The sequence below is a fragment of the Triticum urartu genome, chromosome 2 (assembly GCF_003073215.2).
Source record: "Triticum urartu cultivar G1812 chromosome 2, Tu2.1, whole genome shotgun sequence".
Classification (NCBI taxonomy): Eukaryota; Viridiplantae; Streptophyta; class Magnoliopsida; order Poales; family Poaceae; genus Triticum; species Triticum urartu.
In genome coordinates this window covers 423,158,604-423,176,391 of record NC_053023.1, presented here as the reverse complement: position 1 = coordinate 423,176,391, position 17,788 = coordinate 423,158,604, and positions in this window count along the sequence as shown.

Here is a 17,788-nt window from a genome sequence, read left to right as displayed (position 1 = left end):
CATGCATACTTTTGAGTCTACATAGTGGTTTAAATAACTTGTGTTTTTTATATTGGAAAGTAATGCAAAATTTGTTTCTGTTTCAATTAGGGCCCTGATGCAGACACATATTGTGTGGTTATATATGTCACTCGCTATGAGGCGGATGACCTGAATATACACACTGGGAAAACAAACTTCTTAGGTTGTTCAATCCTGAAAGCCAGTTGCACTTATACCAAAGACGAGATGTATTCCAGCCACACTGTTGTCAGGCGTGTTGTCCAGGGTGTACTGAAGCACGGGAAGTTCAAAGCTGCTCCTTCGTTTGTGAGGCATACTGTTCTTGTCAAGCTTACGCAGGAAGATGACATGGCATGCCTCAACAAACAAGTCTATGAGTGGCAAGGCCACAAGGTTTTCTTCAAGAAGGTTGACAGGATTGAGCTGCTGTCGGACGTCCTCGATGATGTTCATGGCAAGGTCCGTCTTGTGTCCATCACAAATTAGATCGATGGCATGAAATAGTTGGCCCAACTAGTGTTTCAAAGTAGTTTGGATTGTGTTTAATTACCCGAACCTTGCATATTATCGAGCCCTCTGGGGGCAGTACTCTGTTTGAATCCATCTATGGGAACTACTGCTACTTTTGTGCGCCCATGAATCATGTGAGAACCATCATAATTGTTGCTGAAACAGATGCGTCCTCACTAGTTTTTTCATGTAATATGGCATGGTAAGACATAAGTTGTCATGGTTTATTGTACGAGCAGTGTGTGTTTGATGAAATAGAGTACTTGTTCGACAACTGTGCGTTGACGTATACGTAGGGTACGTAAGGCTGGTTAAGTACTTGTAAACACTATTGGTGCTACCCCACTTGTAAGTAGTTGTGCAAAACATGACACATTGGCTCGGCTCGCTTCAACACTAGAGAAGTCAGCTATCGACCAACTAACAATAAATACTCTGCTGTCTGACATATAAGCAACTAGATATCTTGTTACAATGGTTCATGTAGTTAACTGAGGCCACAATGTAAATTCCAAATGCTCACACGCTAGTCCAGCATTCATGTGGAACATTCACATTAAACTCAGCTTCATAAAATACTTGAAAAGCATAAGTTCAGCAATTTTATACATCTCAATGATTCATAGAACATAACCAACATTTACTAGTTCATAGCAAAAGACAAAGTTGTGAGAAGGTTTACAAATCAGGAAAAATCAAGAAAGGCTTCTCTGAGAAAAGGGCCTCCCTAGGTAGGCTTTAATATCCTGGAGTTCACTCTGGTTTTCTTGTTGCCACCATCCAAGGTTAGGTTCTCTCATTCCAGAATAACCAATTATAATTGTGTTCTCAGTTGGAATACTAAACTGAACCATGTAGTGACTGACCATCTGAACTTCTTGTGCAGTTCCACTAAATTTAAGCACCACTATTTGCAGAAATAAGCAGACCACAATGCCTCTTGTCTGCACACCTATCCCAAAAACCTCCGGCAGCCATGCCAGCTAGTCCTTTGTCCATCCTTGATCTGGGCAAAAGTGCATTCCCGACTAGGATGTAGTTGTTTTCGCTCATCCCTGCACTGCAATCAGGAAGTAAATGTATGAATCAGCTTCTTTTACATTGTGTTGGTCATTCTACCTAGTTACTACCAATGTAGGAATACCTGGAACATGGGTGGTTAGACGACGGGAGCTAGGAATTTCCATCTCATTTTGTGCAGTTCTACTAAAACTAAGGCGTGTACTTCTAATTGCACAAATAGAAACGATATGGAGACAGACATCCCTGTTTACGCAAATATGAAATATGGTTATTTAAGCAGTAGGTGGCATTGCTTCATGCTTCATGTGATTTTACATTAACGGTCGCGATAAGGGCGTAGGGACAGCAAGGGCATAAAGTGGAGAGGCAGATGTGGTTACCGAGAGCGGCAAACATTCAGGCAGCATGTTTGCATTTATCCCATTTTTTCATATGTGAGCGCAGAAAATCTAGACCTGCTCATTCTCATTTGCGTTGTCCCCCCAACACCCCTCACTTTCTTTCCTTTTTCGACCAAGAGACAGGTCCACTTCCCCCGACCCTTCACCATCCACCCCACTTTCTTCCCCTTTTCAACCATGAGACCGGTTGGGTAGCCAGTATCTACTACTTTCCCCCATTTCCTCTTAGAACCAAGTCCTAGATTCATGCTACAGCTTTCCCACTTTCTTCCCTGTTTGAACCAAGTCTTAGATTCGACTGTGTGAACTATCTTTACCTCTAATAATAGTAAAAGTCTAGGTGGCTTTGTAACAGCCGACGAAAGTAGAAAAAGATCCACATGCAGCCACGTGGGGAGCTGGGGCAGTAGAGCAAGGCCGGTTTCGAAGGAAGATATACCTGAGGGTCGTCGGGATGTGGCAAAGACGGCATCGAGAGGCCGCATCTTGGCCACAATACTACATGGAGGAAGAAGGGTCGGAGGCCCTCCCGAGCCAGCGTTGTCTCGGAGAGAACGACACGGCCGCCGATCGGGATGCGCGGGCAGCTGTTGGTCTCCTCCCTCACCACTGATGACCGCGTGAATGATGCACCTACACCCCTGCCCTGGTTGAGGTGGTCCGGCCAGATTTGTGACCAGCGGTGAGTAGAGAGAGAGTGTGGCCACCTATGTCTTGTTTAGATCTGGAGAGCATGAGAGAGTGAAAGAGAGGAACCCTAGTAAAGCAAGCACCGAGGCTCCAGGTTATATATATAGTGGAGTTATTTTGTTGTAGCAACCGTTATTAAATTGAATACGCGTGAACCCGCATTTTCATTTAAAGTTCAAGTAAAAATAAAACTCGATCAATAACGTGCCACCGCTTCCAGGTCGCACTATCAAATCACCGCGTCCAGGACGCACTATGTACTGTATCATTCACGTGTGGTCCCCGACCCTCCATGAAGTTGAAAACTAGATGAGTCAAAATGTCAATTCGAATGCCTCTTTGTAAACAAATGTGCTCCTAGCTTCAAAAAAAAGTGCTCCTACATGTACCCGCGCATGGGTGTGAGAGAACTAGTGTGTGCGTGCACCACTTCTCTTTGTGAGAGTATAATATACTACGCCCAAAGAACGTTCGCCACAAGAGTAGTAGTAGTATAAGTGTGTGACGTGTGAGTTAAAAAAAGGTTTGCGATGTCTTTTATTTTTAGAAGTTCTGAGAGTAGGGTGTGAAGAGCTGATACGTCCATTTTGCATCATGTTTTCCTACTATTATTTATAATGTTTTTATGCATAATAACACTTTATGGAGTAATTCAAATGCCTTTTCTCTCATAATATGGAAGGTTTACACAAAGAGGGAGAATACCGGCAGCTAGAATTCTGGACCTGAAAAAGCTATGTCAGCGATACCTATTCTGCACAACTCCAAATGAGCTAAAAATTTATGGAGAATTATTTTGGAATATTTAATAAATATTGGAGCAAATAACCACTAGAGTGGGGCTGCCTGGTGCCCACAAGACGCCAGGGCGCGCCAGGCCCCCCTGGCGCGCCCTGGTGGGTGGTGGACAGCCCAGCCCACCTCCGGTGCCCATCTTCTAGTATATAAGGTTTTTTTACCTAGAAAAAAAATAAGAGGAGGAATTTCGGGATAGAGTGCCGCCGTCTCGAGGCAGAACTTAGGCAGGAGCACTTTTGCCCTCTGGCGGAGCGATTTCGCCGGGGGAAATTCCCTCCCGGAGGGGGAAATCGAAGCCATCGTCATCACCAACAACCGTCTCATCTTTGGGAGGCCAATCATCAACATTTTCAACAACACCATCTCATCTCCAAACCCTAGTTCATTCCTTGTGTCTAATCTTTGTACTGAAACCTCAGATTGGTACCTGTGGGTGACTAGTAGTGTTGATTACATCTTATAGTTGATTGCTATATGGTATATTTGGTGAAGGATTATATGTTCAGATCCATTATGCTATTTAATACCCCTTTGATCTTGAGCATGGATATCATTTGTGAGTAGTTACTTTTGTTCTTGAGGTCACGGAAGAAGTCTTGTTGCAAGTAATCATGTGAACTTGATATTCGTTCGATATTTTGAAGGTATGTATGTTGTGATTCCCTTAGTGGTGTTATGTGAACGTCGACTACATGACACTTCACCATCTTTGGGCCTAAGGGAATGCATTGTGGAGTAGTTATTAGGTGATGGGTTGCCTAAGTGACAGAAGCTTAAACCCTAGTTTATGCGCTATTTTGTAAGGAGCTGATTTGGATCCATATGTTTAATGCTATGGTTAGATTTTATCTTAATACTTTTCTCGTAGTTGCGGATGCTTGCGATGGTGTTAATCATAAGTGGGAGGCTTGTTCAAGTAAGAACAGTACCCAAGCACCGGTCCACCGACATACCATATTATCCAAGTAGCGAACGCGAATCAAACCAACATGATGAAAGTGACTAGATGAAATCCCCGTGTGCCCTCAAGAACGCTTTGCTTATTATGAGAGACCGTTTGGCCTGCCCTTTGCCACAAAAGGATTGGGCTACCTTGCTGCACTTTATTTACCATTACCACTACTTGCTCGTTACAAATTATCTTGCTATCAAACTACTTGTTACCGACAATTTCAGTGCTTGCAGAAATTACCTTGTTGGAAACCACTTGTCATTTCCTTCTGCTCCTCGTTGGGTTCGACACTCTTACTTATTGAAAGGACTATGATTGATCCCCTATACTTGTGGGTTATCAAGGCTCTTTTATGGCGCCGTTGCCGGGAATGAAGTTCTCTTGGTAAGTGGAAATCGGTAAGGAAAAAATTATATTACGTGCTGAAATTTATTGTCACTTGTTACTATGGAAAACAATCCTTTGAGGGGTTTGTTTAGGGTATCTTCACCTCGGCCGGAAACACAAAGAGTTTCCCCTCAACCTACTGCACCTACTAAAAATATTAGTTATGAAATTCCTTTGGGTATAATAGAGAAACTGCTAGCTAATCCTTATGCAGGAGATGGAACGAAACATCCCGACTTGCACCTTATATATGTGGATGAAATTTATGGATTATTTAAGCTTGCAGGTTTACCCGGAGATGAAGTTAAGAAGAATGTTTTCCCTTTATCTTTGTATGGAAAAGCATTGACATGGTATAGGCTATGCGATGATATTGTATCTTGGAACTGGAATCGATTGAAATTGGAATTTCACCAAAAAAAAATTATCCTATGCATCTAGTTCATCATGATCGGAATTATATATATAATTTTTTGGCCTCGTGAAGTAGAAAGTATTGCTCTAGCTTGGGGGAGGCTTAAGTCAATGTTATACTCATGCCCCAATCATGAGCTCTTGAGAGAAATTATCATTCATAATTTTTATGCTCGGCTTTCTCGTAATGATCAATCCATGCTCGATACTTCTTGTGCTGGTTCTTTTATGAAGAATACTATTGAATTCAGGTGGGATCTTTTAGAAAGGATTAAATGCAACTCTGAAGATTGGGAACTCGATGAAGGTAAAGAGTCAGGTATTAAGCTTGAGTTTGATTGTGTTAAATCTTTTATGAATACCGATGCTTTTCACAAGTTTAGCACTAAATATGGACTTGACTCTGAGATAGTAGCCTCTTTTTGTGAATCATTTGCTACTCATGTTGATCTCCCTAAGGAGAAGTGGTTTAAATACCATCCCCCTATTAAAGAAAAAATTAAATAACCAGTTGTAGCTAAAGATGAAACTATCATTTACAATGTTGATCCAGTTGTGCCTACTGCTTATATTGAAAACCCCCCTTTCCCTGTTAGGATAAAGGAACATGCTAAGGTATCAACAGTGGTTCACAAAAGTAATATTAAAGCACCTAAACCCCCTGAGCAAATTAAAGTAGAACCTAGTGTTGCTATGGTTAAAGATCTCTTGGTTGAAAATGTTGATGGGCATGTTATTTACTACTGTGATGAAGCAACTAGAACTGCCTATCCCGATGAAAAAGATAAACATAGACCAGTTGTTGGCATGCATGTTGTCTTAGTCAAAATAGGAGATCGATGTTATCATGGTTTATGTGACTTAGGTGCTAGTGTGAGTGCTATTCCTTTTACCTTATACCAAGAAATTATGGATGACATAGCACCCGCTGAAATAGAAGACATAGATGTTACTATTAAACTTGCTAATAGAGACACTATCACACAACTTGGGATTGTTAGAGATGTTGAAGTCTTGTGCAAGGAAATAAAATATCCTACTGATTTTCTAGTTCTTGGTTCCACACAAGATGACTTTTGTCCCATTATCTTTGGTAGACCTTTCTTGAACACTGTCAATGCTAAGATAGATTGTGAAAAAGAAACTGGCAGTGTTAGTTTTGGTGATGTGTCTCATGAGTTTAGTTTCTCTAAGTTTCTTAGACAACCTCATAATAAAGAATAACTAGTAAGGATGAAATAATTGGTCTTGCTTCTATTGCCATGCCACCTACTGATCCACTAGAACAATATTTGCTAGACCATGAGAATGATATGCACTTGCATGAAAGAAATGAAATAGATAAAATTTTCTTTGAACAACAACCTCTCCTTAAACACAATTTGCCTATTGAAACTCTAGGAGGTCCTCTTCCACCTAAAGGTGATCCCGTGTTTGAATTAAAGCAATTGTCTGACACTTCGAACTATGCTTATCTTGATGAGAAAAAGATATATCGTGTTATTATTAGTGCTAACCTTTCAGAATATGAAGAAGAAAGATTATTAAAAATTCTGAGGAAGCACCGTGTTGCTATTGGATATATTCTTGATGATCTTAAAGGCATTAGTCCCACTCTCTATCAGCACAAGATTAATATGGAACCTGATGCTAAACACGTTGTTGATCACCAGCGACGATTGAATCCTAAGATGAAAGAAGTGGTAAGAACTGAAATACTAAAGCTTCTGGAAGCATGTATAATCTATCCCATAGTTGATAGTAGATGGGTAAGCCATGTTCATTGTGTTCCTAAAAAGGGAGGTATTACTGTTGTTCCTAATGATAAAAATGAACTTATCCCACAAAGAATTGTTACTAGCTATAGAATGGTAATTGATTTTAGAAAATTAAATAAAGCTACTAGAAAAGATCATTACCCTCTGCCTTTTATAGATCAAATGTTGGAAAGATTACCTAAGCACACGCGCTTTTGTTTTCTCGATGGATACTCTGGTTTCTCTCAACTACCTGTATCACAACCTGATCAAGAGAAAACCACATTTACTTGTCCTTTTGGAACTTATGCTTATAGACATATGCCTTTTGGTTTATGCAACACACCTGCTACCTTTCAAAGATGTATGACTGCTATATTCTCTGATTTTTGTGAAAAGATTGTTGAGGTTTTCATGGATGATTTTTCTGTTTACGAAACTTCTTTTGATAACTGCTTAAGTAACCTTGGTCGAGTTTTGCAGAGATGTGAGCAAACTAATCTTGTCTTGAATTGGGAGAAGTGCCACTTTATGGTTAACGGAGGTATTGTCTTGGGACATAAAATCTCCGAAAGAGGTATTGATGTGGATAAAGCTAAAGTTGATGCAATTGATAAAATGCCATGTCCTAAAGATATTAAAGGTATTCATAGTTTCCTTGGTCATGCTGGTTTCTATAGGGGGTTTATTAAATACTTCTCTAAAATTTCTAGGCCTCTTACTAATCTTTTACAAAAGGATGTTCCATTTGTTTTTTATGATGATTGTGTAGAAGCCTTTGAAACACTTAAGAAAGCCTTAACTTCTGCACCTATTGTTCAACCACCTGATTGGAATTTGCCCTTTGAAATTATGTGTGATGCTAGTGACTATGTTGTTGGTGTTGTTCTAGGACAAAGAGTTGATAAGAAATTAAATGTTATCCACTATGCTAGCAAAACTCTAGACAATGCCCAAAGAAATTATGCTACTACTAAAAAAGAATTTTTAGTAGTTGTGTTTGCTTGTGATAAATTCAGGTCTTACATTGTTGATTCCAAAGTAATTGTTCACACCGATCATGCTGCTATAAAATATCTTATGGAAAATAAAGATGCTAAACCTAGACTCATTAGGTGGGTTCTCTTGCTACAAGAATTTGACTTACATATTACTGATAGGAAAGGAGCTAAGAACCCCGTAGCTGATAACTTGTCTAGGTTAGAAAATATTCTTGATGACCCACTACCTGTTGATGATAGTTTTCCTGATGAACAACTAGCTATAATAAATGCTTCTCATAGCACTCCTTCGTATGCTGACTATGCTAATTACATTGTTGCTAAAATTATACCACCTAGTTTCACATGCCAACAAAAGAAAAATTCTTCTATGACTTAAGACATAACTTTTGGGATGACCCACATCTTTATAAAGAAGGAGTAGATGGTATTATTAGATGTTGTGTACTGATACGTCTCCAACGTATCTATAATTTTTGATTGCTCCATGCTATATTATCTACTGTTTTGGACATTATTGGGCTTTATTATCCACTTTTATATTATTTTTGGGACTAACCTATTAACCGGAGGCCCAGCTCGGAATTGCTGTTTTTGCCTATTCTAGGGTTTCGAAGAAAAGGAATATCAAACGAAGTCCAAACGGAATGAAACCTTCGAGAACGTGATTTTTGGAACAAACAAGATCCAGGAGACTTGGACCCTACGTCAAGCAACCAACAGGGAAGCCATGAGGTAGGGGGCGCGCCTACCCCCCAGGCGCGCCCTCCACCCTCGTGGGCCCCTGTTGCTCCACTGATGTACTCCTTCCTCCTATATATACCTATGTACCCCCAAACGATCAGAGACGGAGCCAAAACCCTAATTCCACCGCAGTAACTTCCTGTATCCACGAGATCCCATCTTGGGGCCTGTTCTGGAGCTCCGCCGGAGGGGGCATCCATCATAGAGGGCTTCTACATCAACACCATAGCCTCTCGGATAAAGTGTGAGTAGTTTACTTCAGACCTTCGGGTCCATAGTTATTAGCTAGATGGCTTCTTCTCTCTTTTTGGATCTCAATACAATGTTCTCCCCCTCTTTTGTGGAGATCTATTCGATGTAATCTTCCTTTTGCGGTGTGTTTGTTGAGACCGATGAACTGTGGGTTTATGATCAAGATTATCTATGAACAATATTTGAATCTTCTCTGAATTCTTTATGTATGATTGGTTATCTTTGCAAGTCTCTTCGAATTATCAGTTTGGTTTGGCCTACTAGATTGATCTTTCTTGCAATGGGAGAAGTACTTAGCTTTGGGTTCAATCTTGTGGTGTCCTTTCCCAGTGACAGTAGGGGCAGCAAGGCACGTATTGTATTGTTGCCATCAACAAGATGGGGTTTTTATCATATCGCATGAATTTATCCCTCTACATCATGTCATCTTGCTTAAGGCGTTACTCTGTTTTCATGAACTTAATACTCTAGATGCATGCTGGATAGCGGTCGATGAGTGGAGTAATAGTAGTAGATGCAGGAAGGAGTCGGTCTACTTGTCTCGGACGTGATGCCTATACACTTGATCATACCTAGATATTCTCATAACTATGCTCAATTCTGCTCAACAGTAATTCGTTCACCCACCGTAAAATACTTATGCTCTTGAGAGAGGCCACTAATGAAACCTATGGCCCTCGGGTATATCTTCATCATATTAAATCTTCCAATACTTAGTTGCTTCCTTTGCTTTTATTTTACTTTGCATCTTTATCATAAAAATACCAAAAAAATTATCTTATCATATCTATCAGATCTCACTCTCGTAAGTGACTGTGAAGGGATTTACAACCCCTTATCGCGTTGGTTGCGAGGAATTATTTGTTTTGTGCAGGTACAAGGGACTCGCGCGTAGCCTCCTACTGGATTGATACCTTGGTTCTCAAAAACTGAGGGAAATACTTATGCTACTTTGCTGCATCATCCTTTCCTCTTCAAGGAAATCCAACGCAGTGCTCGACGAGGTAGCAAGAAGATTTATGGCACCGTTGCCGGGGAGTCTACGCAAAAGTCAACATACCAAGTACCCATCACAACCCTTATCTCCCGCATTACATTATTTGCCATTTGCCTCTCATTTTCCTCTCCCCCACTTCACTCTTTTCGTTTTATTCGCCCTCTCTCTCTATCCTCCCTCTCTTTCTCTATTTGCCTCTTTTTGCCCATTTCTTGTTTGCTCGTGTGTTGGATTGCTTGCTTGTCGTTATGGCTAGTCCTCTATCCTATCCATTGTCTCCCGATAATGAAGTCCTAAATTTTAAACAAAGGGAGGGAGAAAGTCTGAAAGATGCTTGGTATAGAATTTGCAATGCTCAAAATAGACCTACCAGGAAGCAATCTACTTCCTTTCTTCTCCACAATTTTTATGTAGGTGCTAATCCTTGGTATAGATATATCCTTGATACCATTACCGGAGGGAATTTCTTAGGTAGCCATACTTTTGTTTCTTATAATGCTATGATAGATTTGTTTGGCTCACCCCCACTTTTGGTTAATGGAACTGTATTAACTTTGGAGCATGTAATGCAAAGGCTCGAAATTATTGAAAATAAGGTTGCTACTGTAGAGTTAATTGAAAATTTGGATAAAAAGATCCACAACCGAATCTCTCAATATGGATCTAAAGTAGGAGTCACTTTGAAAAATATTAAAGAGAAGGAACCCATAGTTAATGAGAAAATAAATCATGATTCCACTAGGATCGATAAACTTGAAGATATCATTACCAACTTGGGAACCGCTTTTTGTTCCGTAAAGAATACTCCAATTCCTCCTACTAAAATCGCCAAGCTTATGTATGTTCCTAAAACTAAGGGTGAATCCTCTAGTAAGGAAACTGCGGATCTCAAACCTATAAGTATTCATCCCAATCTTGTTGCTATCATTAAGGAACCATTTGTTACAAATGAATTTTTCGATCTTGTCCCTAAAAGTTTGATAATAACTAAAAATAAAGAAATTTCTAAGGATAATATATGTCTCATTGAAGAATTGTCTACCAAAGATGGCAATACCTAGATCTATCCTTGCTTTTTGTGCCTAGCTAGGGGCGTTAAACGATAGCGCTTGTTGGGAGGAAACCCAATTTTATTTTTATTCCTTGCTTTTTTCTCCTGTTTAGTAATAAATAATTTACCTAGCCTCTGTTTTGGTTGTGTTTTTTGTGTTTAATTAGTGTTTGTGCCAAGTAGAACCGTTGGGAAGACTTGGGGAAAGTCTTGTTATCTTGCTGTAAAAAACAGAAACTTTAGCGCTCACAAGAACTGCTGCCATTTTTATTTGGAAAGTGATATTTAATTAATTCTTTTTTCAGATTATTAATAAGTAACTTCCTCACGTCCGGAAATTTATTTTAGAATTTTTGGGGTTCGAGATCTTGCGCTAGCTACAGATTACTACAGACTGTTCTGTTTTTGACAGATTCTGTTTTTCGTGTGTTGTTTGCTTATTTTGATAAATCTATGGCTAGTAAAATAGTTTATAAACCATAGATAAGTTGGAATACAGTTGGTTTAACACCAATATAAATAAATAATGAGTTAATTACAGTACCTTGAAGTGGTCTTTTGTTTTCTTTCGCTAACGGAGCTCACGAGATTTTCTACTTTAAGTTTTGTGTTGTGAAGTTTTCAAGTTTCGGGTAAAGATTTGATGGATTATGGAACAAGGAGTGGCAAGAGCCTAATATTGGGGATGACCATGGCATCTAAGGACACCTAAAAGCCAAAGCTTGGGGATGCCCTGGAAGGCATCCTCTCTTTCGTCTACTTCTATCGGTAACTTTACTTGGAGCTATATTTTTATTCAGCACATGATATGTGTTTTGCTTGGAGCGTCTTGTATGATTTGAGTCTTTGATTTTTAGTTTACCACAATCATCCTTGATGTACACACCTTTTGAGAGAGCCATACATGATTTGGAATTTGTTAGAATACTCTATGTGCTTCGCTTATATCATTTGAGTTATATAGTTTTGCTCTAGTACTTCACTTATATTTTTAGAGCACGGTGGTGGAATTGTTTTATAGAAACTATTGATCTCTCGTGCTTCACTTAGATTATTTTGAGAGTCTTAAATAGCATGGTAATTTGCTTAAATAATCCTAATATGCTTGGTATTCAAGAATAGTAAAAACTTTCTTATGAGTGTGTTGAATGCTATGAGAAGTTTGATGCTTGATAATTGTTTTGAGATATGAAGATGGTGATATTAAAGTTGTGCTAGTTGAGTAGTTGTGAATTTGAGAAATACTTGTGTTAAAGTTTGTGAATCCCATAGCATGCATGTATGGTGAACCGTTATGTGATGAGGTCGGAGCATGATTTATTTTTTGATTGTCTTCCTTATGAGTGGCGGTCGGGGACGAGCGATGGTCTTTTCCTACCAATATATCCCCCTAGGAGCATGCGCGTAATACTTTTCTTTGATAACCTGTAGATTTTTGCAATAAGTATATGAGTTCTTTATGACTAATGTTGAGTCCATGGATTATATGCACTTTTCTTCCTTCCACCATTGCTAGCCTCTCTAATACCGCGCACCTTTCACCGGTATCATACACCCACCATATACCTTCCTCAAAACAGCCACCGTAGCTACCTATTATGGCATTTCCATAGCCATTCCGAGATATATTGCCATGCAACTTTCCACCGTTCCGGCTATTATGACACACTCCATCATTGTCATATTGCTTAGCATGATCATGTAGTTGACATCGTATTTGTGGCAAAGCCACCATTCATAATTCTTTCATACATGTCACTCTTGATTCATTGCATATCCCGGTACACCGCCGGAGGCATTCATATATTGTTCTAAGTATCGATTTGTAATTGTTGAGTTGTAAGAAAATAAAAGTGTGATGATCATCATTATTAGAGCATTGTCCCAGTGAGGAAAGGATGATGGAGACTATGATTCCCCCACAAGTCGGGATGAGACTCCGGACGAAAAAATTAAAAAAATAAAAGGGGGAAAAGAGGCCATAAAAAAAGAGAAAAGGCCCAAATAAAAATAAAAATAAAAATAAAAAATGAGAGAAAAAGAGAGAAGGGACAATGTTACTATCCTTTACCACACGTGTGCTTCAAAGTAGCACCATGATATTCATGATAGAGAGTCTCTCATTTCGTCACTTTCATAAACCAGTGGGAATTTTTCATTATAAAACTTGGCTTGTATATTCCAATGATGGGCTTCCTCAAATTGCCCTAGGTCTTCATGAGAAAGCAAGTTGGATGCACACCCACTTAGTTTCTTTTGTTGAGATTTCATATACTTATAGCTCTAGTGCATCCGTCGCATGGAAATCCCTACTCACTCACATTGATATCTATTGATGGGCATCTCCATAGCCCGTTGATACGCCTAGTTGATGTGAGACTATCTTCTCCCTTTTTTGTCTTCTCCACAACCACCATTCTATTCCACATATAGTGCTATATCCATGGCTCACGCTCATGTATTGCGTGAAAATTGAAAAAGTTTGAGAATGTCAAAAGTATGAAACAATTGCTTGGCTTGTCATCGGGGTTGTGCATGATTTAAATACTTTGTGTGGTGAAGATAGAGCACAGCCAGACTGTATGATTTTGTAGGGATAACTTTCTTTGGCCATGTTATTTTGAGAAGACATGATTGCTTTGTTAGTATGCTTGAAGTATTATTATTTTTATGTCAATATTAAACTTTTATCTTGAATCTTTCGGATCTGAATATTCATACCACAATTAAGAAGAATTACATCGAAATTATGCCAAGTAGCATTCCACATCAAAAATTCTTTTATATCATTTACCTACTCGAGGACGAGCAGGAATTAAGCTTGGGGATGCTTGATGCGTCTCCAACGTATCTATAATTCTTGATTGCTCCATGCTATATTATCTAATGTTTTGGACATTATTGGGCTTTATTATCCACTTTTATATTATTTTTGGGACTAACCTATTAACTGGAGGCCCAGCCCAGAATTGATGTTTTTGCCTATTTTAGGGTTTCGAAGAAAAGGAATATCAAACGGAGTCCAAATGGAATGAAACCTTCGGGAACGTGATTTTTGGAACAAACAAGATCCAGGAGACTTGGACCCTACGTCAAGCAACCAACAGGGAAGCCACGAGGTACGGGGGCGCGCCTACCCCCCCCCCCCCCCCCCCCCCCCCCCCCCCCCCCCCGCCCCCCCCCCCCCCCCCCCCCCCACCAGGCGCGCCCTCCACCCTCGTACTCCTTCCTCCTATATATACATACGTACCCCCAAATGATCAGATACATAGCCAAAAACCTAATTCCACCGCCGCAACCTTCTGTATCCACGAGATCCCATCTTGGGGCCTGTTCTGGAGCTCCGCCAGAGGGGGCATCCATCACGGAGGGCTTCTACATCAACACCATAGCCTCTCCGATGAAGTGTGAGTAGTTTACTTCAGACCTTCGGGTCCATAGTTATTAGCTAGATGGCTTCTTATCTCTTTTTGGATCTCAATACAATGTTCTCCCCCTCTCTTGTGGAGATCTATTCGATGTAATCTTCTTTTTGTGGTGTGTTTGTTGAGACCGATGAATTGTGGGTTTATGATCAAGATTATCTGTGAACAATATTTGAATCTTCTCTGAATTCTTTTATGTATGATTGGTTATCTTTGCAAGTCTCTTCGATTTATCAGTTTGGTTTGGCCTACTAGATTGATCTTTCTTGCAATGGGAGAAGTGCTTATCTTTGGGTTCAATCTTGCGGTGTCCTTTCCCAGTGACAGTAGGGGCAGCAAGGCACATATTGTATTGTTGCCATCGAGGATAACAAGATGGTTTTTTTTATCATATTGCATGAATTTATCCCTCCACATCATGTCATCTTGCTTAAGGCGTTACTCTGTTTTCATGAACTTAATACTCTAGATGCATGCTGGATAGCGGTCGATGAGTGGAGTAATAGTAGTAGATCCAGGCAGGAGTCGGTCTACTTGTCTCGGACGTGATGCCTATACACTTGATCATACCTATATATTCTCATAACTATGCTCAATTCTGTTAATTGCTCAACAATAATTCATTCACCCACCGTAAAATACTTATGCTCCTGAGAGAAGCCACTAGTGAAACCTATGGCCCCGGGGTCTATCTTCATCATTCTTCCAATACTTAGTTACTTCCTTTGGTTTTTTACTTTGCTTTTATTTTACTTTGCATCTTTATCATAAAGATGCCAAAATATTATCTTATCATATCTATCAGATCTCACTCTTGTAAGTGACCGTGAAGGGATTGACAACCCCTTATCGCGTTGGTTGCAAGGAGTTATTTGTTTTGTGCAGGTACGAGGGACTCGCGCGTAGCCTCCTACTAGATTGATACCTTGGTTCTCAAAAACTAAGGGAAATACTTACACTACTTTGCTGCATCATCCTTTCCTCTTCAAGGAAATCCAACGTAGTGCTCAAGAGGTAGCATGTACCTGAGCATGAACAGGAACAAATCCTACAAAAATGTCACTCTGAAGCCTATGGAGGGCATCATGCAGGAGACAGAACTGCACACAAGGTATTACAGTCTGGTTTTTATTGGCCTACTATTTTCAAGGATGCCCATAAGTTTGTCTTGTCTTGTGATGAATGTCAAAGAATTGGTAATATTGGTAAGCGTCAGGAAATGCGTATGAATTATTCACTTGTTGTTGAACCATTTGATGTCTGGGGTTTTGATTATATGGGACCTTTTCCTTCCTCTAATGGGTATACTCATATTTTGGTTGCTATTGATTATGTCACTAAGTGGGTAGAAGCTATTCCAACTAGTAGTTCTGATCATAACACCTCCATTAAAATGCTTAAAGAAGTTATTTTCCCAAGGTTTGGAGTCCCTAGATACTTAATGACTGATGGTGGTTCACACTTTATTCATGGTGCTTTTCGTAAAATGCTTACTAAATATGATGTTAATCATAGAATTGCATCACCCTATCATCCTCAATCTAGTGGTCAAGTTGAACTTAGCAATAGAGAAATAAAATTAATATTACAAAAAAATGTCAATAGGTCCTGAAAGAATTGGTCTAAGAAACTAGATGATGCACTTTGGGCCTATAGAACAACTTATAAAAATCCTATGGGTATGTCTCCATACAAAATGGTTTATGGAAAAGCTTGTCATTTGCCTCTAGAGTTAGAACATAAAGCATATTGGGCAATTAAAGAACTCAATTATGACTTCAAACTTGCCGGTGAAAAGAGGCTATTTGATATTAGCTCACTAGATGAATGGAGAACCCAAGCTTATGAAAATGCCAAACTATTCAAAGAAAAAGTTAAAAGATGGCATGATAAAAGAATCCAAAAGCAGGAATTTAAAGTTGGTGAACATGTTCTATTGTATAACTCTCATTTTAGAGTTTTTGCAGGAGAACTTCTTTCCAAATGGGAAGGGCCATACATTATCAAAGAAGTTTATCGCTCTGGAGCTATCAAGATCAATAATGCCGAAGGTGGTCAATGGACAAAGAATTAAGCACTATATCTCAGTTACGCCCATTAATGTTGAAACCAATATTATTCAAACCATGACACCAGAGGAACGCATAAAAGAAACCTTCCAGAACACTCCAGAACCCTGAAAAGTAAGAGGTACGTGATACAGTAAGTAAATAGACTCCAAAAAATCCACAAAAATATTTTTTGTCAGTTTTGGAATATTAGAAAAAATAGGAAAATAAGAAACAATCGGGAATGCCACCCTGGTGCCCACAAGACACCAGGGTGTGCCCTGGTAGGTGGTGGGCCCCTTGGGCACCTTCTCGACTCCGTTTTCCTTCCAGATGCTTGTTTCCCAAGATAAAAAATCTTTATATATACCCTGAATGATTTGACCTCCGTATCGCAGAGAAATCCTATGTTCTTGTTTCATGCTATTTTTCTGATAGATCTAGATCGCCATGGCCGCACCAAGCTCCTCCAAGGACAAGTTCTTCGAGAGGGTAATCAACCCCTACTTGTCGGAGGTGATGAAGAACCCTCAAGCCATTGAGATGCATGAGGGGGTGCTCCACATCCGGGATGTTCAAGGGCCCAAGAAGACGGGAACAGTGGAGGCCAGGCTCGAGGCAGTGGAGCAGGAGATCTTCAAGTGCCAAGGGATGGTGGAGCGTGGACTCAGTGCCAATCACCTCATGATTACGGAATTCACCCATGATCACAAGGTGGATGGTCGATCTATGAAGGACATCATCTTCAAGTTCAACGAGCAAATCAATTTTTTGCAAAGCCAAATCTATGATCTTCAAAATCAAGTTTTTGAGTATGAAGCAAGATTTAAAGGTATGAGTTTAGCTGCCGGTTTCAAGACCCAGGATACTCGTGCATCCTCTTATGATGGTGAACCCCTGCCTTGGAAGCCGAAGGACAAGATTGCTACCTCATCACCACCACCATCATCATCTTCCTCACCAAAGAAGGAGACTTGAGTACACAGGTATGGGCACTCCCCTTGGCTTGTGCCAAGCTTGGGGGAGATGCCCCGGTATCGTATCACCATCACTTTCATCACCTTTACCTATTTTAGTTTGATCCTTAGTTATTTCGTGATTTAGTTAAATAAAAGTCTAGTATGATCTATTTTTGAGTGTTAGTTTCATGATCTATCTATCTATGTAATTGAGTGAGAGCTATATAATAAAGTTTAGTTTGAGTTTTTGCTTCTTTACTTTTATGTTTAAATCAAAATAAAAAGAAATAATGAAAAAGATCATATGCTAATCTTATGGTAAGTAATGACATCACATAAGGAAACGTATAAGTGGTAAAATTTACTAAAGGTTGAC